The sequence below is a fragment of the Meleagris gallopavo genome, chromosome 12 (assembly GCF_000146605.3).
Source record: "Meleagris gallopavo isolate NT-WF06-2002-E0010 breed Aviagen turkey brand Nicholas breeding stock chromosome 12, Turkey_5.1, whole genome shotgun sequence".
NCBI lineage: Eukaryota > Metazoa > Chordata > Aves > Galliformes > Phasianidae > Meleagris > Meleagris gallopavo.
The window spans coordinates 12,722,436-12,749,848 of record NC_015022.2 but is presented as its reverse complement, the minus strand read 5'-3'; the positions used below and the strand labels follow the sequence as shown (position 1 = coordinate 12,749,848).

At 41.4% G+C, this 27,413-nt stretch overlaps 1 long non-coding RNA gene across 1 annotated transcript in view; it reads left to right on the top strand.

Moving 5' to 3' along the window:
* The window catches only part of LOC116217099, a 48,859-nt gene extending 24,220 nt beyond the window's left edge, over nt 1–24,639 (top strand). The window contains exons 4-5 of the long non-coding RNA XR_004161067.1: nt 20,507–20,633; nt 24,401–24,639. This is a non-coding gene — a long non-coding RNA (uncharacterized LOC116217099). The remainder of the gene's footprint in view (nt 1–20,506; nt 20,634–24,400) is intronic.
* The last annotated feature ends 2,774 nt before the right edge of the window (nt 24,640–27,413 follow it).

The following is a 27,413-nucleotide window of genomic DNA, read 5'->3' as shown; positions in this document are numbered from 1 at the left end:
TTCCATAGCTCTCAGGATTTTATTTCAGGATATATAAATATGTTTTTATACAATTATCATATCATCACCAAACCCTTATCCATCCTTTTCACATTTCAAATGGTCTCTGAAGGTGTTTGTTTGGAATGAATCTGATTTTATTACCTTTAGCCCAGTTTTGAGTTTTAGCCAAATGCTGTTAATCTCAGATATTTAAAATCCAACCTCTCAAGCATGGGCAGCTGATGCAGTCTTGACTTGTCTCGGAGTTCAATCTGTGAACTTGGCAATTGCATGAGCAAGTGACTCATATCTCAGTTTGTGTTTGTCTCTTAGCTCAGACACATTCATCTTGAGCAGAGCTGTGAAAAATAATTGTTTCTAGGGGGGCTGGTGACAATTCTGATTGCATAAGAATACTATAAATCACATTCAAAACCTGATGCCAACTTTCTTTACCATCCTACTTTTAAAAGGTTGCATCTAAAAAGGTTTTCTGCTTATTTCTGGCATCTTGAACTTCTCTGACCCTTTTCTTTGTCTCTTCTCCCCAAAAACCTTGGGGCATGTATGTTCTTCACGCCATTAGCTGTCATTTCCCCATGAATGGTTGTTAGCTCTGTTTGGTTTAGCTCCAGCCAGATGTTGTCATCTGTGTAAAGAAGTGGTGCTGAAGCTCAGCATGTCATTACTGTGAGCCACAGCAGCACAGGAGAAAAGCTGGAGGAGAACTGCACTTTTTAAGCTATCTACTGAGGTACTTTGTGATGGCAGCAGCAACAGCTCCAAAAGCAGCAGTAAAAAGTCCACTGTCTTAGAAGAGTATTCATAAGACCTGGAGATGCTTCAGGCAAACTGTATATAACTTAGAGGAAGGTAAAAAGAAGCTCATAAAATGTCTTCCCAAGGAAATGAAATAAGCTGAGGAAAGAAATTTGATGTGAAACTCCAGCCTGAACCTTTGCCTATCTCTGTACCGTACTGCTATGTTAACACAGGTTTCGGTACAACACTGTGGGAGCATTTGCTTCAGGTGAAGAACTGCAATTAGAGTATTTCCAACGTACCATCTATTTCTACTTAAGCTGTCTGAATTGTCCTCTGTTGAATAAAAAGGGATAATAATATAAAAAGGTCTTTAACCCTGCTGCAAGCAATAGGAGGAGAGGGGAATATTTCTGAACATACCCACAAAGTTTGTGGGAACAGCCTGGGGAAAATCAGTTCAATAAATGTCTGGTTCAGAGCTAGGTTCTCCAGATGGCATCAATATATCATAAAGTGTCAAAGAGAGCCTTTCTGAATGCAAATCACTATTCACATTTTACCTAATTTATGTAAATTAGCTCATTCAGTCTTCTACTTAATCCTCTCTGGAGTTACTCCAAGGTTCGAAATGAAAGATATACTTCTTGCAAAATATATATAATCCATATTAATTGCTTCTGATGGAGATGAGTGGGATGGACAGCTATTCCAGCAGTTAATACTTTAATCACTTCACCTCAGCAGCAGCTCTGTTTCAGGTGAGCATGCCCTGACTACCTGTCCCCATGGCTAATGCAAGCCACAAACAGCTGCGTGTTGGGATGCTCCAGGTGAGGGCTGTCAGGCAGGCAGGTTTCAGGAAGGAACCAAGAGACATTGAGTAGCGGTGAGGAGAGAGCTGGCTTTGAGCAGGTGCAATAAACAGCAATCCAACTCTTCCTGCTCCAAACTGGGATAGAGGTTCTGCAGTGTCTCACTGCTCCATCCTGAAACAAGAGAACAGATTTTGTGGAAGAATGAATTAAAAAAGCAGGAGATGATTCAGTTAGGAAGTCTCTCAAAATTATTCCTATGAAGCAACTGAAATGTGCTTGGTTGTATTAACTTCAGTCTGTCCTTGGTTTAATGTTTGTGCGTTATTTTGACTAGCTCCTCTTTAGCCACATAGTGCTACTTATGGATTTCTTACCCGCGTTCTTTGTGTCTGGATGGTTGTGATTGGATTCAGATTTAAAAGACAGAGACTTTAATTTTGAAATCATTGCATTAGAGATTTAATATATTGATATTTCATAGTATATCTCTATAGAGAGAAGAGATTAATCTGCAAGTGGTGAAATGTAGTGTGCTACTTTGTTGTACTTGACAGGCTTGGAATAATATCTCGCTCACAGATTGGGTTTTGTCAGACTTTTGGAGAGGCCCCTAAACTTCAGGTGGGTGTTATATGGGCAGTAGAAAGGCAAGAGCGTGGAGAATCAAATTGCGGAGAGCTACAGGCTAGTCAGCATGACTGGGATCAACTGAGTGCACAGGGCAAGCCATTACACTTGTACCAAAAAATACTTACATCTTTGTGGCTGGAGTATATGTTAAACGTAACAGGTGAGAACGGGCTGGTTTAAATGCAATTCCCTGATATCACCCAAATGTGTACTACATTTGGCAGCAATGGACCTGCATTATGTTCTACAATTTGTCTTATCTGCCTCTCAGATCAAGGCGAAAGTATTGGCTGTTGTTTTTTAGCAGATATCTGTTCCCCATAGCACTGTCAGTAATGAGTCTCCTTTTGCTGGTCAGGAAGACTTGTCCCTGAAACATTTTGAACTGCCATTTCAAAGACATTTTTTATCTGAGAATAGTATGTCTGCAGGAAAACTCTGAAGCAACTGATCAGTGACTTTCAAGAGAGATTTTTTTCTTCTTTGTAAGGGCAATATTATTATTATTACTATTTTGACAGCCCCAGGGGACAGGAATATCACTGCATTCTGAATGGCCATATTTACATAACCTGACTAATGTCACCTGCTTCTTGTCAGAGGGATCCACAAGGTTACAGAGTGCCAGAAGGTAGGAAGAATAGTCTTTGCCCTCCAACTATGCATAATGCTTTTTCTTTCTTTCTTTCTTTTTCTTTTCTTTTTTTTTTGTTGTTGTTAAATGTAAGTACTACTGGAGCAGAGTACATTACAGTAATTTCCAGTTTATATCACCTCAAATGGAGCTTTGATCAAAATAGGCTGATCGCTTTGATGTAAAATAGCTATAAAGCATATAATTTGTACAAAACGTCAGAAAGTTAACTTTTCTCATTCAGCAAGGTGATTAGATGTGGGTGTCGTGTTGCTTTGAGGAACATGGTTTAGTGGGCAACATGGGTGGCAGGTGGACTTGTGAAACAGATGACCTTTGAGGTCTTTCCCAGCCTTAATGATTCTATGAGCTGGTCTGTCCTTTCAGCAGATCCCTGCAAGTGCTGAGCAAATCATTCATGAGCTTGGTCAGTCAGAGCCAACCCCACTCTGAAACTGCTTGGAGGGCATCTCTCATTGAATAAGCTTAAAGGCAACCTAATAAGGAACCTGGAAAAGAAGATGCTTAAGTGAATCTTCATCAATTTCAGAGCTGAATTATTTGAATCATTTCAACTTCTGCCCACCACCAGGATGCATTTCCTAAAACGCTGTGGACACATCTACAAAACAGATCTCAGCACCTCCCATTTAGGAGTTTAGGAGTCCATCCAACAAGTCACTTAGGCTTGGGCTTAGCTGTAAGTACATGCATATCTTATAAACAGCAGGGAGATCGCGTTAAGTAAGGAGTATGTGTAAAGTGCTTTGCTGGATTGGGGCCGTAACTACTGCAGTCATTGTTGCTAGGTAAAAATGTAAGGCAGGCAAAGTGTTTCAGCAAGAGGATAGTGTGATCTTGAGAATTACTCAACAACAGCAAACTGTGGGAGCAGGAAGATGACTGACTGATTATTCTTCCCATTCCTGGAGACCCATGGGAGGATCTAAATCAACTCCTGAATGCTGCAGGGTGACTTCAGACCAGTGATTAGAGCAGAGAGAAATGTTGTGATTCAGAACAAATTAATTAAAAAGTGCTATTTTGGCTAAATGGAAATCTTTACCTGACCTATTTTGATTTCTTCTAATTTTCCATTTCCTAAGAAAAATCCCAAATGAAATTTTTCAAGCTTTCTGGATGTTTGCAGTCTAATACGTATTTCTTTTTGGTGGGAACAAGTCCTACTTAACAGAAAACATTGAGGCAACCAATCCAAACAGAAGTATGAATGCTTCATTTTTAACAACATCTCACCAAGAAAAAATGATCATATTTTTTGTGTGATTTTTAATTGAAATATTTGTGCTTTTTTTTTTCCCCCCTCTGGGGACGTACAATGACTTTTTTTTAAAGACTTTTTTAAAAATGTGGCAATTTTTCCTCAAGAAAAAGGAGTTAAATGAAGGACGAACTCTGTCTGTTCTGCTTCTACATAAAATAAACTTTTTATTCCCAGCTAGCTGTGACAGTTACGTAAAGCTATTGAACTGGGAGCTCTCACCTTCAAAGAACTGCAAGGTGACAACAATTTGCAAATGAAGGGTTTGTTCCTGTCCCATATCAAGTGGTAGTTTTTTCATTGATTCAAATAGTTTTCAGATCAAACATTTTTTTTTTCCTCAAAATCACAGGATATCCAATTCCTGTTATCAAGGCATGGATATGCTTTATGCTACAAAGAAGCAGGAAAATCATGTAAAGGCTCTAATCACTGCGTGCGTATCTTAGGAAACTCTTTCAGTTCACGCACTATTTCCTTACAAAGTCAGTGAAGCAAAGAATGGCCTGCTCCCATGTTTTAGGTAGACTGAAGCAGTATTTCCCATTGCGCTCATGTTCCTGTAAGAACTTGTTCTTGTTTGCTCTTGGGATGGTCCTTGCCCATGGCAGCCTATGCTTAACTCCAAGAACCCCAACACTCTTTACCCAATTAGAATTGTATCCTGGTGCTTGTTACTGGATCACGTTGATTTTTAATGCGTTTAATTGATGGTGATTGTCTCAAGAGCTGCACAGACAGCTCTTTGTCAGTCATGATTGCGTTGCAGAGTCACAGGGAGCATAAGGGGTTAATGAAAGGCTGTGCAAGTTAATAGAGAACTGAAGAGAAAAAAAAAAAAAACAAAAGGAAATCCAGAATAAACATCAATAGGAGAAGGCAGTGATGAATAAAGGCAAACAGTTTATTTGATTTGAAACATGTTATAAAGGACAATGATTGTGTTAAATAGAACGCTGTTGAATTATAATTGGAAATAATTGAAACGCACCAAAATAGTGAATAAAACATTAGATATTTTAAATTATGTTATCTCTACAATTATCTTTGGAAATAACTACAATGAAGCCCACGAACTGTTGTGAGTGGAAGAGAGTCACCCAGGGCCCATTGTCTTCAGTAGTCATTGTGTGTAGTGTTTATGGGTAGGCACTTATGAGCAAGTGGCAGAGTTTGTTTCTGATGTTGCATTCCATGCATGAATGCCAGTCTTACTGAGGGTAAAATGGGGGGTAAGCAAGGAGCTAAAGGGAAGCATTTGTTATTTTCAAACCCACTGCTTTTGAAATTCATCTAGAAGATGCAAGTCTTAGAAATCTTCTGGTTTGTTTATGGGATGTGAGGGTTTAAAGACACATATTTTTACATCTGTACATTGTTATTCTGAAATGTTTTCCTGAATGTTTTTATGACAGCAAGTACACATTATCCTTTTTCAATAGCAACGCTGCTTGAAAACAAGGAATTTTTTTCAGAAAAAAAAAAAATTGTCATAATATTCAAAGGTTGTCACATCAACATTTGTACCCAGGGAAGCGGTGAAGTCCCCATCCCTGGAGGTGTTTGAGGAAAGGGCAGATGTAGTATTTTGGGAGATGGTTCAGCAGGCAGTATTGGCGGTAGGTGGACTGTTGGGCTAGATGATCTTAGAGCTCTTTTCCATTCTGAACAATTCTGTTAGCTTGCTAGCTTCAAATGCGGCCTTTTTATAGAAGTGTTAATGGAAGGTATTACACAACTTTCAGCTCTGACCTAAACATGTCCCCGGGGTAAGGTGTGAATAGTGGTTTTGCAACAGGCTTCGTGATGTGACATCCTGCCAGAACTTCAGGGTGATTGATGTAACAGTGGTGCAGAGTGTGGTTGGTAGTGGGTCCAGTATTGCTCAAAATCTTCATCGGTGACTTGGATGAAGGGATAGAATGTACCCTCAACAAGTTTGCTGACGGCACAGAGGTGGGAGGAGTGGCTGATACACCCGAAAACCGTGCTGCCATTCAGTGAGACCTGGACAGGCTGAGAGCTGGGTGAAGAGAAACCTCATGAGGTTCAGCAAAGGCAAGTTCTACACCTGGGGAGTAATAACCACACTCATGAATATATGGGTCAGATTTTCCCAAGCGCACACAAAGTAGGCAAATAATTGAATTGCAATTGTTTAATTTTATTTTTGGTCCTGGGAAAATAAACTGCCTTCCCTCCTCCAGGGGTAGAACTGATATGTTTGTCTGTTAATGCTGAGGAAAGGGGTGTGATTGAGAGAATTAATTAGGAAGCTACCTAAATGGAGTGGCAGGTGAAACGGATCTGAAAGAGACACTTACCTATTAGGAGAGAAAAAGAAGGTTGAATATGGGAGGGAAGAACAGCTGAAATTCAAGAAACTTCCACAAACCAGTGCAGTCTGCTAATATTCCTGAAGGGTTCGTTAACAATGGGGTGATTTCTTACCAAATGATTGTCTGTTCTGTGTTAGTCTAATATCTACCAAAATTACACGCTGGGCATCTGGCTTCTTTGTGCTTCTTGAAGGACAAATTAGAGGATTTTTCTTTACGGTGCCACTTAGAAAATGTTTCATGCTCTACACGAACAGAGGGAGGGGAGAGTCTGCTGAAGGGGATCCTGCACAGCCCAGGACCATACCCAGGCTGTGGTGTAACAGGAACCAAGCAGACTGCCTGAGAAGATATGGGGGAGGATGGATACGGCTCCAGGTTCTCTTTTAGGGTGCAGTGACTTCTCAAGCAGAGTTACCACTTGGGAGCCTGAACTCTGTGCTTTGTGCAACACCTTAATGCTATTCATCTTCAGAAGATGAGATGCTGGGATGAGGGCGAGCAGAATGCCTTTCTGACACAGCTCTTCCACTGACGTCCCCATGACATTTTCACAGCTCTGCGTCTGTTCCCACAATCGCACTTTGCATATTTGGTTTGGGCACTGGGCTGTCTCATTATTAGTAACAAACGTCTGCATTCACATGATGTGATGGCTTCTTGGTAAGAAGTACTGTTTGCTCATTACTGGAGCCCTTTTGTTGTGACAGAAAAATAACAGCAAGCAGGGAATGAGCTGATACCATTTATAGGAGTCTGCTGTGATTCTGTAGTGAAAGGTCTGTGATTTATCTTCCTTGGGAGGCTGAAGGCAAAGATTAGAATCTGATGCAAGGAGCCCTTGTTGACACAAGTGATGTCAACTGGTGCAAGGATCAGTCAGAAGCAGGAGAAGTCAGGGCATCATGGCTTATCCTCATGGTGAAATTTCCAAATTCCTCGAAGCTTGTCTTCATTCTTTTTGAATATGAAGGCCTGCACAGTGTATCTATTTCTGGAGATTGTGCAGGATGAATGAGGTGGAACAAGCAAAAGTAAATATTAAGCACTGCTGGGAAAGGAAAGAAGCATTTGCTAAAGATGCCTAGATACCACAAAGTGCAATTAGCCAGGTTTAACATTCTTCCAGGCAGAACATGCAAACATACAGAGAGCAGAGCCACCAGGCTTCACCTGGCTCATGCCTCCTCATCAGCAATAATTAAGGTGTTCTTCTCTGAGACCCTAAATAGACTGACTATGAGCAAACAATGTACATGTATGAATGTACTATGGCCAGGCAAGCAAAGCAATGCTTTTAAGCCAGCTTATGCTTGTCTATGGAGGTACTGAAGGTGGAGGCTGCTTTTACAGGCACTTTCACTGTCCATTTTCCATCGTTTCTACAATGAAGTTGTCATCTCTCCCAGCACTTTGGGAGAAGAATCATAGAACACTGTAAGTTGCAGTTGTGATCATGTCATGAAATATAATACACAAATGCAGGTGCATAAAGGAGGGAAATGAAGTCTGTGCAGCCAGTCCTGTTCTTTCTGAAGTTTGAATTTCGTGCCAAGAAAGAGCAAGAATCTGCATTTGTATATGATATGATATGATTTGATGTATATATACATACATCAAAACTAGCGTTACAGGTTGGGCCAAAACCAGGTTGGCAGCTTCACTTTAAACAGTTTTATGGATCATTAGGTACCACACAGGAGACTGAGCACACCAACTACCATTTTTATTGATAGTCAAGGGTTTCTAGCCTGAAACAAAACAATTATTCACATCAACTAGAGGCTGGAATAAACTGTCCCAGGCCACTGTCCCCTCAGAACAGATGCAGAACCAAATCTGGACTCAGATTTATGTCTTGATGTATTTTTCACTCACCCAGGATTTTAATATCCTTATGGATGCTTTCTCTAAACAGGTTAGAACAACTGTTTTCCTGGGAAGATCTTTGGCAGGCAAATAGATAGGGTTTTCACATGTGCTCCAACAAAATGTCAGCATATTCATGTAAGTAATACATATGCCTCTAACAAAATAACAGAAAATGAGCTTATCTTATCAGCAGAGTCAGCTTTCACAGTCCCTTGTATCACAATTTCACATGAAGCTCTGCATTCAGGAGCAAGGTGAATGGTGCCTGGTATTTCTATTTACTGCCTACTTCTCAGATAACTAATATGCCAGGGAGACTTTGGAGACTCAATGGTACAAATTCCTTAGGAGCCATTGAAGTGTCTAAAATGCTTTCAGAGGGAATAATTGTGCTCCAGAATACATAAAAAAGTGTTAACTCACTCAGTACTCAGCTCATCACTGATTGCCATCTCCCAGAAGACCCACCTCCCTTAGGCTGCTGGGCAAAATGTATTTATCCCTGTCTCATAGATGAGGTACAATGTGATGAAGGCCCCAAGATTTTCCAAGATCCTAGCATCCTCAATGGGCACCGGCTCTCCTGAAAACGACAGTCTTTTAGATGCTGAAAGAAACTAGAAAAGCTTTTACATGCTGCAGTAGGAGCTAAGCTGCTCTGAACGTGGTTCTTGTAGGCAGGACCTCTCACAGTCCTATGGGACTTGACCAGTACTGCAGAGATAATGGAGGAAGTTGAACCTAGGTCCGCCAAAATCAGCACTTGATCATGAGCCCAGCAGTTGACCAGAACACTTTAACACTCCCAGGAGCAGCATACTTTCAAACTGTGATCTTGTCATTCACACAGTGCTAATACACTGCCGCCAAAATGATTCTCATCCAGATCTAAAAGCTCACTTACTACACACGCTTTGTTATTCTAATGAAATGTGTGCGGGATTTATTGTGTCTCTCGCTAATCCTGGGGAAAATCATAGGTCCTGGAGGTCAAATAAATGAACACAGAGCTCCCCTCGTCTCAGCCATATCTTAATATTTTTCTCTTGATGGAAGTCTTCATCCAAAGAAGCTAAATTTGAGAGGCTTCTAAAATGATAAATCAATTATGAAATGGGAACCTCCATTACTGTCTGTCTACTTAATGATTTGACAAGTTAATTAATCTCCTAAGTAACTGTAGAATGACTGTCTCCTCGGTAAATTATAGAAACAAACTTTGGCAGATTCCATAGGTCTTGGCACTACAGTATCAATAGATACTAGAAAGTTATAGATAATAGACACTAAGTGAGGTCAAGCTGCTTCTGTAGCAATAACTTGAATTGTTTATTGCCTGGGGGTGTTTATGCTGCTAATTATTTTGCTGCAGCTAATTATGGTTTGCCTGTTTACTTGTGGCTAAGTTTTCAAGAGATGCCTTTACTCCCTACAGAAAGATATCAGATCATGATAGGGAAGGACAGAACCTCCTGTCTCGTTAGAACAAAGGCACTGTCTGCTTCTGCTCAACAGACAACACAATTACAGCTGACACAATAATTGATGCTGAAGTTTTCCAGTGAGAAAGATGGACACACATTATTACCCCATCAATCTTGTTCCACATGGTGTCTTGTATCTCTGTTTTTTCCTACTGTGGTGGCAAATTGACTGCAGCACTCCTAACAGTCTGTTTCTTTTCCCGAGGGTGGGCTGTGACATGGAGAGGGCATCTTACAGGGCACAAGGAAAAAGGTGAGCCAGCCCAGAGAAAAGACCAGTCACTGTGAATGGAAGTCAAGCTTTCTTCCACCACCTTCTTTGCATGCTTCCATTTTCATTACACAGTGTTCATTTTTTCCACAGGAAAAAAGAGGATGTCCAACATCTTCTTATTATACATGCACTGCACACATTGCTCCATTGCACTGAGAAACCATCTGACTGTTAACAGCAACTGTCCCTGATTCACATCCAGTCCTATCTGAGCCTAAACACAGACTCCTATGAGATTTCTGCCAGATCTGTAAGTATCTGGAAACCCCAGTGTGAATGAGATGTGTGTCTATTTGACAACTCTCCTGTCGCCTCATCTAAGCATCAGTTTTGCCCAATTTAAAATAACATTTGGCATCTAGTTTATGTCATTTTACTGCATTTCATATGCATTATAATCTATACATTAAACTCATGGTATGGAGCTTAGTCTAAAGCCTACGTCTACCATCTTGAAAAGAATTTCTGTCCATATCCTAAAAAGTCTGATTTCTACCTGTCTACTGCTTTCTCCAATAGCTGAGTAGAAAATTATTTTTTTTGGTTAATAACAATAATACAGTTAGTCTACAAATACAATTGCATATTCATTTAAAAAACAAGCAAACAGAAAACAAGAATGCAGCATAAAGCCACATAAAATACAGTGTCTGGCACAGTTGCATTATTCCTGTAATGAATAATCACTAAAGATATTATTGTGGATGCAGTTACCATGCAGCAATGTGAACAAAATGCTTTAGATGGAAAATTGTACTTCAAGAAAATGTATGCAATAGTACAAATGTATTACTGCCCATTAATATGTATTAATTCAATGGAAAATGCCTGACTGAGCTGGTTTACATAGATTAGGATGGCAGGCAGTGAAAGGAAGCACTTGGACTTGGTTAAATGGGCTGTGAAGATAGGAGGAACTCGAATCCAAAGTGCAGAAGCAAACCACAAGATAAGCTGCCCAGTTACGCAGGTATGGTTTGTTCCTTCTCTCATTCATATCAGTGTTTTCATTATGACAGAGAATCAGCATTCTGTGCTCTTGATGCATTAGTTCTACTCAGTCCTCTTGATCCTGCATTTAAAAAATTTCCTTTTAATAATAATAATACAATTTGCCTCAAGTTAGCTACTTAGTAGGAATCATCTCATTTGTTTTAGTGTATTCAGGATTCAGAGTCTGAGCTCCTGCCATTCTTGTCATCGTCAAGAGAAGCTTCTGCATGTCTAAAGCTCTTAAGTAATTCACTCACTACTCTACCCCTCTAACTTCTGTGCATGACAAGCAGAGTTGTTGCAGTTCTCTGAGCTGCACAGATGCAGTGAGGTATTCCCGCAGCCTTGAGGAGGAGCTTTTACTGAGACACATCAGTGTTTCAAATGATGCCAAATGTGCCCTTCTGTCCAGGCATGGTTAGTTACACTTCCAAAAAAAAAAAAACCAGTAATTTCACTCTCCCTTCTGGCTAACAATCTTGTTATGAGACAGACTATTACGGCAGTCATATGCTCAACATAAGATATATCTTTCAGTGTGTGCATTTGAAAACAAACAGCGCAATTCATAAAATAATGCTTACATTTGGTGGCTCTGTCAGCCACACGTCCTACACAAAGTCCTGCTTTTTGTGTGGGAATGGGTGACAGATTCACTCTCCTCTGCCTATGAAAGAGGACACGCAAATTTGGAGAAGGTTTTGGTGAGGAAGATTAGAATAGATGCACCACAGGTAGGCATGATTGGAGGAGATGGTAGCCCAGTATACAGATCTAGTCACCAAGAAGAGGGAATGAGCAAGGAAGAAAACCTGCCTCTGGATTGTGGATTACTGGAATATCAACAAATAGTGGATGCTCAAAGTAAAACATGTACTTGGTGGGTTTTGAGGGCATGGGCACGTATCCTCCAGTGCACAGGAATTTCTCATGCTACTCAGTAATGGAATACAGATGAGTTACTACCATTACTGTCCCGTTTTATATCTTTACTAGTAAAGGAAAAATCATTCCCCCCAAAAAAACCAAAAAGACAACAACAAAAACACCTCCACAGTGAAATGCCTTTGTGATAGCAATCAGAACAGTTTAATCTTTTGCATTCATGATAGCTACTAATTCTGTACAGATGAGACTGCTGAAGTTAAAAAAAGAAAACAACAACAGAAAAAGAACAGCTTTGCTTGGAAGAGCACCAGAGATAATTTTTATTTAACCCCATTTGTTTGTAGCATCCTCTATTTATGAGCAGGAAAAGATGGTATTTCGACATGAACGAGCTTAATTTAGATACTTAGAACTTGTCCTTGTAGCCCTTTTGTACTGGGGCACCAGGGTTTTATCAGGCCTGAAGGAATGGAAGGGCAAAACAGAGGACCTTGTCTTTAGAAAAATATCTTTACGTGTGACCTTGCTAGGACACAAAGGTTATTCAAACCAGTGAAAAATGATATCATACATGACTACGAAAGATTTACTGCCTCCTTTGCCCAAGCAGCCTCATAAATTGAATGTGTAATCCATAGTCTTACCCACATCCTCTTCCAAATTCATCTGCCTTGCATAAAACCTAGTAATTTCCCAACAAACACAGCTGACCAACTTGATAGCAAAGAGTGGGGTCCCTGTAGTGTGTTAAATCCCTCCCCGCCAATAAAATCCTATGGTATCTTTAATGGCCACTTTTTATCTAGGAATTTTTGAAATGATGGAGCTTGGATCGTTCTTTCTACCTAAGTTTATATTCACATGGCTCTCAGGGCTCTAGTGACATTCTAATAAGTGTATTGAATTTTGAGCTGTTCAAGGGTTTTGTATATTATTTATGAGAATGGATTGATTTCTCTCTCATGTGAAGGAATATATGTAAAATTGAGTTTTGTTGTGGTTGTTTCTTTGCTCAATGTCTCTGATATGATCATGGCTTCATAACGATTTCAGTGTATTATTGCCAGAGGTATTATAAAATAGGGAGACATTATCCTTCATGTCATAATTCTTTCCCTGCTGAACAAACTCAAAAGCTTTTTTGTTTGTTTGCTTATTGATTCTTATTTTAGAAAGTAGTAAATTAAGTGAATGCTGTTAAACAAGAGGCCAAATTCCCCTTAGTTTCAAGTCAGACTTCAATTAGCTATGCTTCCATGAGTATGTTATGATACTGTTCATAGGGAAATTATGACATTGTCAACAAATGGGCTCCTGTTATTATCATCGTGAGCACAAAAATATAGATTTCTTGTGCATAACCCTTGCTACCTTTATAAGGTAATCTTCAGCCATTGTCAGAAATAGTGACAGGAAACACCTGCAAGTTACATTGGCATTGTAGGATGTATCCATCTCAAAATAAGTCTGGGAATTAAGGGAGAAAAAAAAAAAGAGAAAATATAGGGTCTTCAAGATGCTCTAGTTTCTGCCATTGAATTGTTCCAGCTGTGCAGCAGGTGTAATTTATAGTCCTCAAAGGTCTGAGTGGCCAAAACCTATGGGACACAATAAGTTTGTCTCCTTCCACTGTTATTTCACTGTAGAAGATGTCAATAGAGAATTAAAATTCACTGACTTTTACAATAAGAAAATGAAGAGTTATCAAATTAAGTTAGTTGAAGGTAAGTTGAGAACATACAGTAAGAGGTGTCTTGTACACAAAACATTCTTCATTTCCTGGATGCTACATCTTTATATGGGTTCAAAGACTAGACAATGTTTTGTCACTTTTCAAAGGCTATTATTTTTTCTTCTCTTTATTTTTATAATTTTTCCTTCAGTTAATTGTTAAGCAGCTGTTGCAGCATGCGACTTCAAAGCACCCTGGTGTTGTTCTCAAAAACGAAACAGCCTGCACTTACACCAATTTGCTTGTAAACACCAGCTTACCAGTTTCCAGCCTGCTAAACTGTTCATGCCCATCGTGTCAATCTGTTTTTGCAATGCAGAGATCACTCTATAAGTGCCATCTACCCACTACAAACTGATGCTGCAGGCTATGCCTAGAGAAGAAAAAATAGTGCATCTGACCTCATCAGCTATAACTACATTTTATTGGAGCAACATAATTTAGATTGACCACTGTTGTCTGGATGAAGAGGAAGGTCATTTTAAAATGTAAATAATATGTCTCTGTTGTTGGGGTGTAGGATTCACCTCTGAAGTTCATATTAAAGGGAATCTCACAGCTATCAGGGAGTTGTGAATATTATATTTCAGTCTGAGCAAAACATACCTAACTGCAATGCAACAATATGTGTTAGAAACTGAACTGGTAAGATACGGGACGCTGAGAATGAACACAAATAATTCTAAGCCAAGGTACCAGCAGGGGATTGATAGAACATATAACCAGGAGATTGGCTGTTTGTTTCCTTATTCATACTGTTTTATGATTTCATTTCTGTGTGCTGATTAAAAAGTGGCTAAAAAACAGTGATGGAGGTGGAATATTCTGGGAATGTACTGTGCATGTCTCCCCCAGACCAGCTGTGATATAGCCAAGCCTTTTCCGTCTTGAACTTAGCAGGCTTTTTAAAAATCATTTCTCCAAGTAGATGTTCATTATTCTGGTGGAATGAGAACATTCTCTGAAATCTAAGCTGAATGTGTCTGTGAATATATTTTTACTTTACAGGTACATTTTTTTTTAGCAGCCTTGTCCGTTAGGTTAAAGTGTTTTTGTTCCCACCTGGTGTTTACAGCATGTGAATTGCAAACATGGCTATCTCAGTCTTCAACATCAGGTTATCTGGTAGGACCATGTCTCCAGTCTCTCAATCACATCAGTTCCGTGACAGCTCCTTTTTCTGACTATACCTCTTCAGAGTCAGTCACCAGATCAAAGATCCAGCCTTGCACAATACTGCACAATAGGTTCAGTACTATGAAACAGAAATACACCAGCTGCTATCCCCACACCTCACACTGACATTTTTAATTATGACATCGCATTGATGAGTCACAGCTACCTGCCTTGCCATCGGTCACAACATCCGTATTTTTCTCTTTTTCTGCTACTTAAGTTCATGATATTACAATCTATACTAGTAGATCCCATCTTTTTTCTGTTATTCCAACTCTCAAAATCATGTAACTCTTCTTGTATGGCAGCTCAATCCTTCTTCCCATTTCATAGAATCATACAATCACCAAAGCTGGAAAAGACCTCTAAGATCATCCAGTCCAACCATCCACCTATCACCAATATTTCCCACTAAACCATGTCCCTCAATACAACCTCTAAACATTTCTTGAACAACAAGATTTTCCTAATATACTTCCCTTGGTGCAACATGAGGTCATTCCCTTTCAACCTACTGCTGTTACCTGGGAGCAGAGGCCAATTCCCACCTCACCACAACCTCCCTTCAGGCAGTTGTAGAGAGAAATAAGGTCACCTGTGAGCCTCCTTTGCTCCAAACTAAATAATCCCAGTTTCCTCAGCTGCCCCTCATTAAACGTGTGCTCCAGACCCCTCACCAGCTTCTCTAAACATACTCAAGGCCTTCGAAGTCTTTCTTGTAGTGAGGAGCCTGAAGTTGAATACAGTACTCGAAGTGCAGTCTAACCAGGGCTGAGATTTTCCAGGTTTGTACTCACAGAAAAGTAGCTGCACTTTTTGTACACAGAGCATTTATGAAAGTTTACGCCAGATTAGCCTCCAGGAAGCCTCTTTAGGACACCCCGTACTGTCCCTCCTCTTACCGGACACTTTATCCTTGAAACAAACCTGTTGTTGTTTTCCCTTCAGCTGTTTCCTTGTTTGTTTTACAATGCCTGTGCTATACCCCATCTTATCCAATGAAACAATTCCTCATGCGACACCACATCGAATGCTTTACCGAAATCTAGATAGATTAGATCTACTGCATTTTCTTTGTCTAGAAAATCAATTATCTTATGAAAGAAGGATACTGAGATAGTCTGAAACTCTGTATCTCTCTATTTAACATTTAATCCTGTTTTGCATTTACTTCCATGCCTCTAATTATTCTGTCCTTAAGAATTACTCTGAAGACTTTGCATAGTCATGCCTACTAGTGAGCAAATGCCTTTGACCTTGGTTTGCAAAGACTGTATGCAGTGTGGCTCATAGTTAGATGTAAGATTCAGGTGCAAACATCAGTACTGTACCATGATATGCAACTAGAAGAATCTGTGCATGGGGACTGCAACAGGGGAACTAAAATAATGCAAGGCGAAAACCAGTAGAAATTCAGTAAGCTGTGAAGGAGGCATAAATGTTTGCCTTATTCTCATACTGTTATTTAAAACCCTATCAGAGACAGGATTTTGAGTTGAAGAACCTTTAATCTGTCGTTGTACAGCTATTTTAGTGGTCTTCTAATGAGGATGAGCTTACTCTGCTTCCACCAAAGTGTACAATGCAGAAAAGGTTTTGGGGTGAGAAGGTTCTTGTGCAAAGAAGCATCTGCAGATCGACTGACTGAATTATGTAATTTTACCTGTTCTGCCTTTGGTGTCCTATCCACAATCTCCCAAAGAGAAATTCAGATGTGACAAAAGTATCTTCTGCTTGATATTTTGCTAACCGCTTCACATCCTCCAGAAGTACAGAACCAGTAATTGGTTTTCCAGGGGCAACACCTCTGAGAGAAATTATGTTATTTTCTTCTTCTCTTTTCTCTTGTTGCTCCTTCCAGCTCCGTGAAATATACTATCCTCATCATACCGAAGCTGCCATAAATGAAAGTCTGTCAATGTTGCCATTATGAGCCCTATTTTTAAACAGCTTATCATTCAAAGGCAAAGATTCATTTTCTTTCCTCACCGTGCTGGGTGAAAAAAGGTCAGGTTTGGGCTGCAGTCTAAAATATACTTCCTCTGAACTTTTTATCATGAACCTAAGTATTGAGCAAAGATGGGCCAAGAAGGATCCAATATGAAGAGATACCACTTCATCCTCTGAAGCCAGGCACTTTGCTGAGGTAGAAACCTAAATCTAAAAAATGAATAATTGTCCTTTATCCTGCAAGGAGTCTGGACTGGATTCCCACAGTCAGGCTCCCTCAGACTTTGGGAGACACATGAATCAGATCTGTTTTTCTAATCTGTGCTCACAGAAAAAGAAATTATCTCAGCTTTTTTTAAAGCAGGCAAGAATAGCAGAATTTCCAGGAACCTCAGGGAGACAAAGAGCAGAACACAGTGTCAATAACTCTACATAAATTTAAGCCTCTGAATAGGCTTTTGGATTCTACTGGGATGAACAGGGAAGTAATACTGAAGGGAAAGAGATCCAGGAATGAATGAGAAATTTGACCTGCATCGTAGACAGATGATCTGTTGGAAGAAGAGTAAATGTAGGGTAGCACAATGGCAGTTAACCTCCCTGCGTCCAGATTTCTCATCCATAAAATGATAGTAATGATACTTGCCTTTGTGAAGCACTTTGAGATCTGTGGTGGAAAAGCAAAGTATAGAGCAGACACTGTTATTTCAAAGGGACAGAGAATAGCAGGGGTTCATAGATCCAAAATTGCAAAATAGACAAATATTGTGGGAAGAACTGCGGAGGTCAGTTGTATCCTATAGTTTATTGCAGCTTTAATAATGTTGGTGGCTTTGCTATTTAAGTGCAACATCGCAGGTAATTACTCCATTGCTCCATAACTATCAGGGTGGGGATAAGAAGCAGTTTATTTCTCTGGAAGAACATAATTGGAGCCAAATAATCTGGTATGGAACAATTAACAAAGTCATGACTTTTCTGCAGTTTTCCTAGAGATATTTCCACAGATTTTTGTATGTTTTGATTATTCAGCCAGCAGTGTCGTGGATGTCAAATGTAATGTGATTCCTAAGCAGTTGTACCCAATTTTACGTCTTACACATCAGTTCTCAGCCTGGCTCAGAGTATAGTTCCGGGCTAAGACAGACTTATCCCTGAACCCCTGCTGCTTCCAGGGTCATGCTTGACTTTGCAGGATGCCTCCTTTCATCTTCCCATGCACTCCTTACTAGTGTTTACTGAAGGAAATCAGAGAGAAATACAGCAGAGCAGATTAATATCCATCACGAAGGGAGGTGGGGAATATGCAATCACATAGCCTGGGTACTTGGCAGCTCTTTGAGCTGCCAACAACAGGAGAGGAAAATCAAAGTGAAAGATGCATGCATCAGAGGGACATGGAGAAATCACAGGGGATTCTCATCTGAAGGGTGGCAGTGAGGACAGATCACAGCTAAAGCCGAGCAGGGCATGCATGCCAGGTGAACCAAAGCTCCTGAAAGCTGCCAGGCTGAGGGCCCCATGGTCGTATCCCAGACCTCATGGCTCAGAGAGTATTGTAGATGTTTAGATAGTTGTAATTGGGAAAAGTTTTCAACTGAATAAGCTCCTGAGTTCATCCATGGTGAGATAAACTGTCTCCTCTATCACACGTGTTTGGAGACGGCCAGGCGAACGAGTTTAGTGAGCCTGCATTGCCATCTCCCATGCAGAAGGGATGAACTGAGAGGTTGAGAAGGGGGAGCACGCAGCCATCGCCTGCCCAAGGCCTGCTGCCACCTCCGTTGGTCGCCCACTGTCCTGTCAACCTCAATGCAGGGCCCTCGCTTGCAAATTGCCACCTACTGCCTGCACAATCACGGACATTTCGAGCAGCTTTGAATACCCCCGTCTGGATAATAACAGAGCAGGAGCTTCAGGCCAGGCCATCCAGCTGAGCTAAGTACAGGCCTGAGGAGCTGTGCTGAGGAGAGCGGCTCTCTGGCAGCATGCAATCACCCCGCTCGATTCAGGCAGTGGCTCCTTCCCTCCATCTGCCTCAAATCCCACCCCAAACAATGCAATATGAGGTCTCTGTGACCATGCTTGAGTCAGAAGGCATAGAGAGATTGGCATTCTTCTTTGTGCGTCCGTAGGCTGGGTTAAATTTCCCACTCCAGGTTTTTCTCTCCCTGCCTACAAATATGTTACACACCCAGAGGAGGGCTGGCTGCTTCTTTTGTCCACTGAATGGAATATCAACCTCTGACTTGACTTCCTGACTTATCCCCAGTCCTCCTCTGCAAAAGCTGTGTGCCTCCTCCACTCCACTCCACAGACACAGAAATCAGATGAGGGAAGAGATGTGGAGTCCTCAGTACAGGAGAGATATGGACCTGTTGAAGTGTGTTCAGAGGAGGGCTACAAAAATGACCCAAAGGATAGAATGCCTCTAAAAATACAGGCTGAGAGCTGGGGCTATGCAGCCTGGGGGTCAGAAGGCTCCAGGGAGACATGAGAGTGGGTTCTCAGTACCTAAAGGGGCTATAAGAAAGAAGGGGACAGACTCTTTAGCGGGGTCTGATGTGACAGAACAAGGGAAAATTGTTTCTAACTAAAAGAAAGGAGATTTAGATTGGATATAAGGAAAATGTTTTTTACAGTAAGGGTGGTGAGGCACTGGCACTGGTTGCCCAGAGAGGTGGCGGGTGCCCCATCCCTACAGACACCCAAGGTCAGGCTGGATGAAGCTCTGAGCACCTGATCAGCTGTAGGTGTTTCTGTTCAGTGTGGGGGAGTTGGACCAGATGGCCTTTAAAGGTCCCTTTTAACTCAAATGCTTCTATGATTTCCCTTACTCCCTTTCTTCTCTCATGTTTTGCTTAAACAGCAAAGAAACCCCTGGGATGAAATGCAAACCATTCCCATAAAATTTGTATCGCTCTCTTCAGGGCCTTCTCCCCACATTAGAACTGAACATCGCAAAAGCCAGTCTGCTGGCTGGAACAAATACAAATAACTGCAAGAAAGGTATGATAAATCAAGCTCACATTGCTGTTATACTGTGGTCTGAATGAGGGGAGCTATCTTCCATCCCTGATGGTGCTAGCAGGACGTTTTTATGTACCAAATTACAAGAGGTTTGTGATCACTGAGCAGAGACATTAACGTAAAGCCTAGGGGTGACTTGCTGAAACCGTAACTAAAGCAGTTCCACACTGTGTCCAAGAAACATCTGCCTGATCTCTTGCATTTGTGGAATCGCTTTTTAGATCAGAAAGACATTTTGGGATTATTTTCTTTCATTGGTAATGCAGTTTTAGTAACACAGCAACTTTTTTGCAATTTTGTATTTGCTTCACTGAATCCTTCTCAGAGGCTGGAGGGGGAATTCAGAAACTTCATTTTGACATCAAACTTGTTATTTGCATCTCAATTTTACATTTTGTGATTTTCAAACAAAATATTTTGATCTTTCCATTGTATATTTAGTTTAGTTTGAAATCACCTTACATTTAATATTTAAAGTTGTGGTCAAAACCCAGCTATCACCTGTTATAAAGGGACAAAAAGTGTCTTTATCAAACTAAGACGATTTTTTTCTTTAACTTTCAGCTTGAAAACAACTAGTCAAAAACAATACAGAAAAGAAGTGTTACTGCTAGTGAACTGAAAATTCAATTACCTGAAAAGCTGTTATTCTCATTTCAGTATCGGGTCTTGACCACAGAGGGTGGTTAGTGTGCAGCACTGCAGTACACACAACCCAACCTGCTGCAAAATTACTCCCCCAGATGGATCCCCTCCACTAAGGACAATATAAGTCAGACATTAGAAGGTAAGTTTTCCCAACCAAAGAACCAAATTCAGCCTGCCTTCCTTAGCTCACCTGAGATCTGAGCTGCCACCTGGCCATACCTATTTCTCTTCACTGTTTCTCAAGAGTTCTGGGCCAACACTGTATCAAATCAGAACCATTCTTTCCCCATGAGGGAGGCTGACCCAGGAAGGCTGTGGAAATGTAGGGTATGGTTTCACATAACTCCACTTCTACCATACCTTGAGGAGTACAGAATGTATACCAACACTCCAGAGCCTTTTTCTGAGTTGGGCACGGATTTGCTCTGATGCAGCAGGCTGAGAATAGCCTCTAGGGAAGATGTCCCTGACTCAAATGCTGCTGTCATTGCCAAGATCATTCTGTGAGCTCAAAGAAGGATCCTAGACTTGCTGCTGGGGTCTGAGTATCACCTTGTGCAGTAAGAGAAATGTAATACTGCATGGAGAAGATGAGGCTTTATAAATTTCTTAATCCATTTCTCTGGCCAAATAATTTGTACACATAGTTGAAACCTTCCTGCCTCTGACTCATCGCATTTTGTGCTCCACCTTGTCTCTGGGATGAAACCCATCAAATTCTGTCATCCAGAATGAGGTCTGACAGTAACTATAAAACCTCCCTGGGGAAAGCGTGAGTGCAAGCAGCTGCTGAAGCCACAACAATGGGACTGTGTGGCAGTTCACATATCTGGCCTGCGTGCTGTCAACATATCACCTTCCAAATACACAAGCGATGCTCTTTTGTTGGCCTGGCTGATGCACCACCACTGCATCTCTCTAGCATAGCTCAGTGCTTAGGGGAATGCAGGGAGGCAGCTGCAGAGCTCCCTGTGCAGCATCCTATCCAGATTCTGTTCTCTCAACAGCAGCAGAGTCTGTGAGAAGCCAGAGTGGAGGTTATCTTCTGTGGCTGCTACATGGCTGCATCGTCCCCATCTGGCTCAGATGTCAGCCAGCCACTAGGGAGCAGGCAGCTCTTTTGCTACTGTGATAGGAGTGAGATCTTTGCTTTTTCCAGTAGCTTGATCTGGCTTACCCAGGGAAATCACAGCAAGTGCATTGTGCCAAGTCTTGATCCCAGTGAAGTCAGTGACATGGCTCCAGTTGACCTCAGTGGGACCATGATTTAAGCAGCACCATGTAATTCCTATAGGCTTCTTGCACAGTTTATGAAGCATATGTGCTCTCTCTCTCTGCATGCTTATTTGACTTTCACACTCTTGATGGAAATGTGTCTTTATAAATTTACAAATAGCACAGCAGCTGTGTGTTTATATAACCTCATTTGAGGGCCACATGTATTCTCACCCTTGTGCTATTAATATTTATACTGTCACAACCACATACACACAAATACCTTGCACACATACACATGCATGCTGTGGAACAATATGGAAAATAGATTAAAAACACATCTTAGTCAGTCATGCCCTTAAAAACAAAAACAAAAACAGAAAGGCAGAAGTAGATTCTTGGAAGACATTATAAAGGAACTTTTTATTAGATCCTGGTGATTTTTTGCAAATTTCTGTGCTGTTACACCCTTAGCTGCTGCACAGCAACACCTCTCCCTGATTTCAAGTCATCAAATTGCAAGTTTAACACAACAAAGTCAGATATTTCCGCCAGTCAGGAGACAGACAATTAATAGGGCACACAGGACTTTGAGCACTGCAGGCTGTTGATGACAGGGCAAGTGACTCCAGCTGCTGGTGGTGCTCCCCAGCCAGTGCAAGCATCATTGTTCAGAAGGCCACAGTGAAGCTGGTGAAAAGCTCTTGGCGGAAATTATTCTTCAGCAAAAATGCAGAATCAGGCTGGTTTAGTCAATCTGCAAATTACTCAACTTGCTTCAAATGCAATCAGGAAAAGAAAAACGGCCAAAAATACAGCCTGGATGCTTTATTTTGATGATCTCGGATGAAACATTTTGATTTTCTCAGCCTGAAAAAAAAACTTAGCATTTTTGATTTTACCTCCACTTAATTTTTGGTATGCCAAAAGACTAAAGCAATTTACCCCATATTAATTATTTCTTCCTTAGCTGGAGAAAGAGATTAGAAATTATCATTTAAGAGTGGCCAGGTGTAATTTCTTCTCTTTCCCACCCTCCACCCTGACTTTCCCATTCAGTCAAATGTAAGGAGACTGATCCAACCTTTATTTAAAGGCCCTAGGAGCAAAGAGCCAACACGTGAAAGTGCAAGTAAGATGGTCTATGTGCACTCATTTGCACAATGTGCACATGAAGTGAAGAGCAAGCAGCCTTGCTAGGTCCCCTCCTTTCTTTTTGCAAGGAAACTTTGCTATGAGACCACATGGCCACTCTGATGCCAGCAAGTTCCCTGCAGATGGAGAGAGCAAATAAAAATGTGCATATTTACATTATACATGCAGATTAGATAGTGTGCATTCCTCACAGCCTGTCCCTGAAACACCCTCCAAAATGAGTGTGGGGGAGAATGCAAAGTTGAGTCCAACTCTGTTCTCTCATTGTCTCCCACACTCATGCTCTTAACCATGTACCCTGGCTGATTAACCCTTTCCATTACCCTGGGTCATGGATAAATCTGCCAGTGCCTGGCATTCTCTGCCTTAGTGCAAAAAGTGGAAATAGTTTTTCGTAAAGCACTGCTAAGCTCAACAGACAGCAGTAGTATCTGCAGGAGGGCAGTGGTAACGGTGGGGAAATTAATTACTGCATTTCTTAACCTTTGCATCTCATCCCTGAAGGTCACTCCAAGCACCCCTCCTCAGTAGCCACAGCCTGCTCCCTCTCAGATGTGGTTTCACCCTCTCTCTGGTTGCCTCTCTCTAGTGCCCATTCTTCCTCCAGTCTCACCTCCCTATGCCCTGGAGGGGATGACCTAGAGCTATGTAATACCTGCTGAGTGTAAGTGGCTGCTTATGTCCCTTCCCATGGACATCCAACCATGAGTTCAGTGCAGGGAGAAGTGGGCTGTTGGTGGGAGCAAGGAGTAAGCCAGCAGTGGACCACTCACCGTCTGCCCTGGGGAAGGTCAGCTGAAGCTTCTTTGAAAGTACACGTGCAGAAAGAAGAGTAGTATCATCCTCACCTCCCTCCATACTATGTTGGACGATGTTTAAACTCAAAAGCTCTTGGTTTTTGCTAGGCTGTGCCCTGAATGCCTTCCCATTTGCAGTGGAAATACCAAGGAAAATCATCAGCTTGCTCTATGTCTCCCTTTCTTAAAAGGCCTGGGGCTTCTCTTTCTCCACAGCTAGACATCTGCACCTACAAAAATCTACAAGGAAAGAGGTCTAGGATCATCTTTCATTGTCAGAGCCAGGGTAGCAAGAACCTCTGGGCAATGAGGAATCACCCTCCTAGGTGCACACATTCCTGCTCTCATCTGTATCTCCTCTCTCATGCTGCAGCACTCATGTTTGCCCTTCCAAATGAGGTTCCTCAGGGCATTTGTTCTTCTTGCTCTTCACGCTCACTCACACATGCTTCCCTCGCCCTCCCACACAGCTCAGCATTGCAACTCTCTATTAGTAAGTTATGCCCCATTTCTCTCCAGGAAATCCTTGCCGGGCTCCGCCAGCTGCCACCTCACTGACAGATGTTCCGTTCAGGCCCACTCTATCATTTTTACATAGTGGCAGCCTGGTTAAATATTTCACGCCTCGCTTCAAATTTTTTGTGCTCCCAGTCACAGGGAATAGCATTGCCAACTCCAACATGGGTCATGCATGACCCTGGGGTGCTGATCCCTGAACTCTTTCTGGTCTTTCTCACAGGTGGGGCACAATGCTGCGCTTGGGAAGATGCTTTCCTTCGAAATAAGGCTGAGCTACAAGGAAAACTGCCTGCAGAAGAGCTTTGCTGAATTTAAGGTATGGAAGAACGAGAGATTCATGGCATCTCTTAGGCAGATGAATAAATTATAGTTTTTGATATATTTTCAAAGGTGTCGTTTGGCAATTTATATCCATGAAATGTAAATGCCTCTGACTTCTGCCATAGAAAGAAATCAACAGAAAAGCATGAGGTTATTAAGCACTGCAGAGTGTGATATGACAAAAAAAAGAGAAGAAAGAAAAAAACAGAGTGGTTGATTCTGGGATGGAGGCTTTCCTTACAAGAAAAGCACTGAGGCCCTGGAACGCATCCAGAGAAGGGCAGCAAGGCTGTGAAGAGCCTGGAGCACAAATTTTATGGGCAGCGGCTGAGGGAACTGGGGTGGTTCAGTCTGGAGAAGAGGAGGCTCAGGGGAGACCTTATTGCTCTCTGCAACTGCATGAAAGAAGGCTGTGACAAAGTGGTGGTTGGCCTCTGCTCCCAGGTGACAGTGTTGGGACAAGAGGTGAGAGCCTCAAGTTGCACCAGAGGAGGTTCAAGTTGGATATTAGGAAAAAATTATTCTCCTAAGGAGTGGTGATGCAGTGGCACAGCTGTTCAGGGAGGTGGTGGTGTCACCGTCACTGGAGGTATTCAAGAACCATGGGGATGTGGCACTCAGAGATGTGGTCAGTGGGCATGGTGGGGGTGGGCTGGGATTGGATTTGGTGATTTTAGAGGTCTTTTCCAACATTAATGATCTTATAGTTTTAAAGAGGTGTAAGATTTCTTGAGGACAGTGCAGGTTTTAGAGATTATGAAAAGTAAGTCTTCAGGTTTGGTGCCATCTTGGCTCCTACTGACAGCCTTTATAATGTTCTTATTGCTGTGATAGCAGTGGTAGCAGAGTAAATGAAATATGACTTAAAATCATAAGGAAGCTGAAACAATTTCCTTGTTTCATGTTGCACATTTACAGTCTCTTCTTCAAAGATCTTGCACATAGCTATTTTATTTTGTTCTAAATTGACTCTCACACCACTTTCACCAGCATAATAACTGGATGCTTCCAGTATTACACCAAGGAACGTGACTAACATCTCTTACAGGTTGTTTGTGACAGTTCTTCCTTCTCAGGAAAGATATTATGGGCTGGACCAAAGCAGCTGTTTCTGATACTGATAGCTCATATGGCTGTGCAAGATTAAAATTGTAGTGGGGGGAGGGGAAAAAAGAAGCAGCCTATTTAAGGTCCCAAATCAACCTCTAAACATCTGTGAAGACTTAAAATTTGCAAATTACATTTTTAAAGAGCATCCAGCTCTCATTCATGAAGCGTATACAATATAGCACATTCAGAGCTTTGCAGCCCCATTTCCATTAGAGTTTCATCAGGTATTTTCAAGCGCTGTAACTCAGGAGGTCAATCCCAGTCCTGTTGAGCTCTTTGAAGGCGCAGTGGACCAGTTCTCAGAATGGCTAGCACAAAGTAAATCAATCCATCAGCCCACTGCTGTTCTAGGGTATATGAAAATGTGATGATGACCCCAGATTTAACCGTAGAAAGGGAGCACCTGATGTACTGTGTGAGAGAGGTTGGCAGATCACCCACCACATTTACAGCATCTTAAATGCAGATCTGGAGTAATATATATATATTTTTTAATTATATATTTTTTTTTTAATTGGAGGAAAATAGTTAAGTCAATGTGGCACAAAGTAGCAGGCAAGTGTTGTGAATAAAAGCTTCAAAGGGTACTAAAGTGCCATTGATTACCTTTGAGAGGATCTTAAAGATCTCAAGTCTCAATAAAGGACTTACACATACACTGTAATGTGAAACCATCATCTTTACATTTCCAATAATCACTTCTTCTCCAGTAGATGAATTCAGACATAAGCATCCTGTCAGGAGTTTCTAGCTAAAGGTACACAAGGAAATTACAAGAAGTTACAGTCCTGTTAAGTTCAACAGTATTATGCCCTTAGAAGAGCCTCCAGTGTTCACCTCTGCTTTGGCAGCCAAGATTTTAAGAGGGATTAACATGCTTAGTCTTTCTGATGCCTAAATATCTTGCCTACCTAGGAATCCAATCAGAATTCAGAGGTGGCAATAAGATGCCTCATCACCTTTCTCTATATTTTTATTGCACCTCATACCATGGCTTGTTTTATAGAAATAGAATCTAATAAACTAAGATCATATACTTTTGGGGAGAGGAGAGGAGGAGAAAATTACACGTTTGGTTGATAATGATAACAGGATTGCCATATGAAGCATTTGAATAGATACTGACTGTCATTTTGAGGAGGAATTTAGAACAAAGCAGGATAAGCGTGGTGTGGATGAAGCAGATTTAAACCTGACAGACTGCAAAATGGAGATGGGGAATGTAAAGGGAAATAATTCATTGTTTCCTCCAAGGACCTCTAGCTCTCCTGAAAAGCAGTGACCTCTAGAAGCAGGCATCCATGGGTGATTTTAGTCTAGAAGATAAACTCACTGTCCTCTAAGACAATGTCCTGAAGGGAAAGAGAAGGAAGAGGAACAAGAGTGAGCCGGTATTAATTATAGGCAGGTATCTGTGCTGGAATACTGCACCATGTGCTGGTCATCACAGTTCAAGAAAGCTGTTGGGAAATAAAAGGTGCTTCAGAAAAGCCACAGTAATCCCTCCAAAGATAGGAAATGTTGCCTTTGACTCCAAGACCTTTATCCAGGTACCTTACCAAAGACAAACTGATGGGCTGACTTTGTCCTCAAGGAGAGGAAGCCAAGGAGGGAATCACATTTATTTCACAGGGGAGGATGGAGACGATGAAATCTAGAATACCTTGTCCAGTGGAGTTTATGGCAGGAGCAGAAGCTACAAGCCTAAAGAGTTTTGTGCATTTATCATAAGGCATCTTTCCACCATCATCTCACCTTTCTAAAGTACTACCTTTGTTGTTATTTCAACCCTTGCCTCGAGC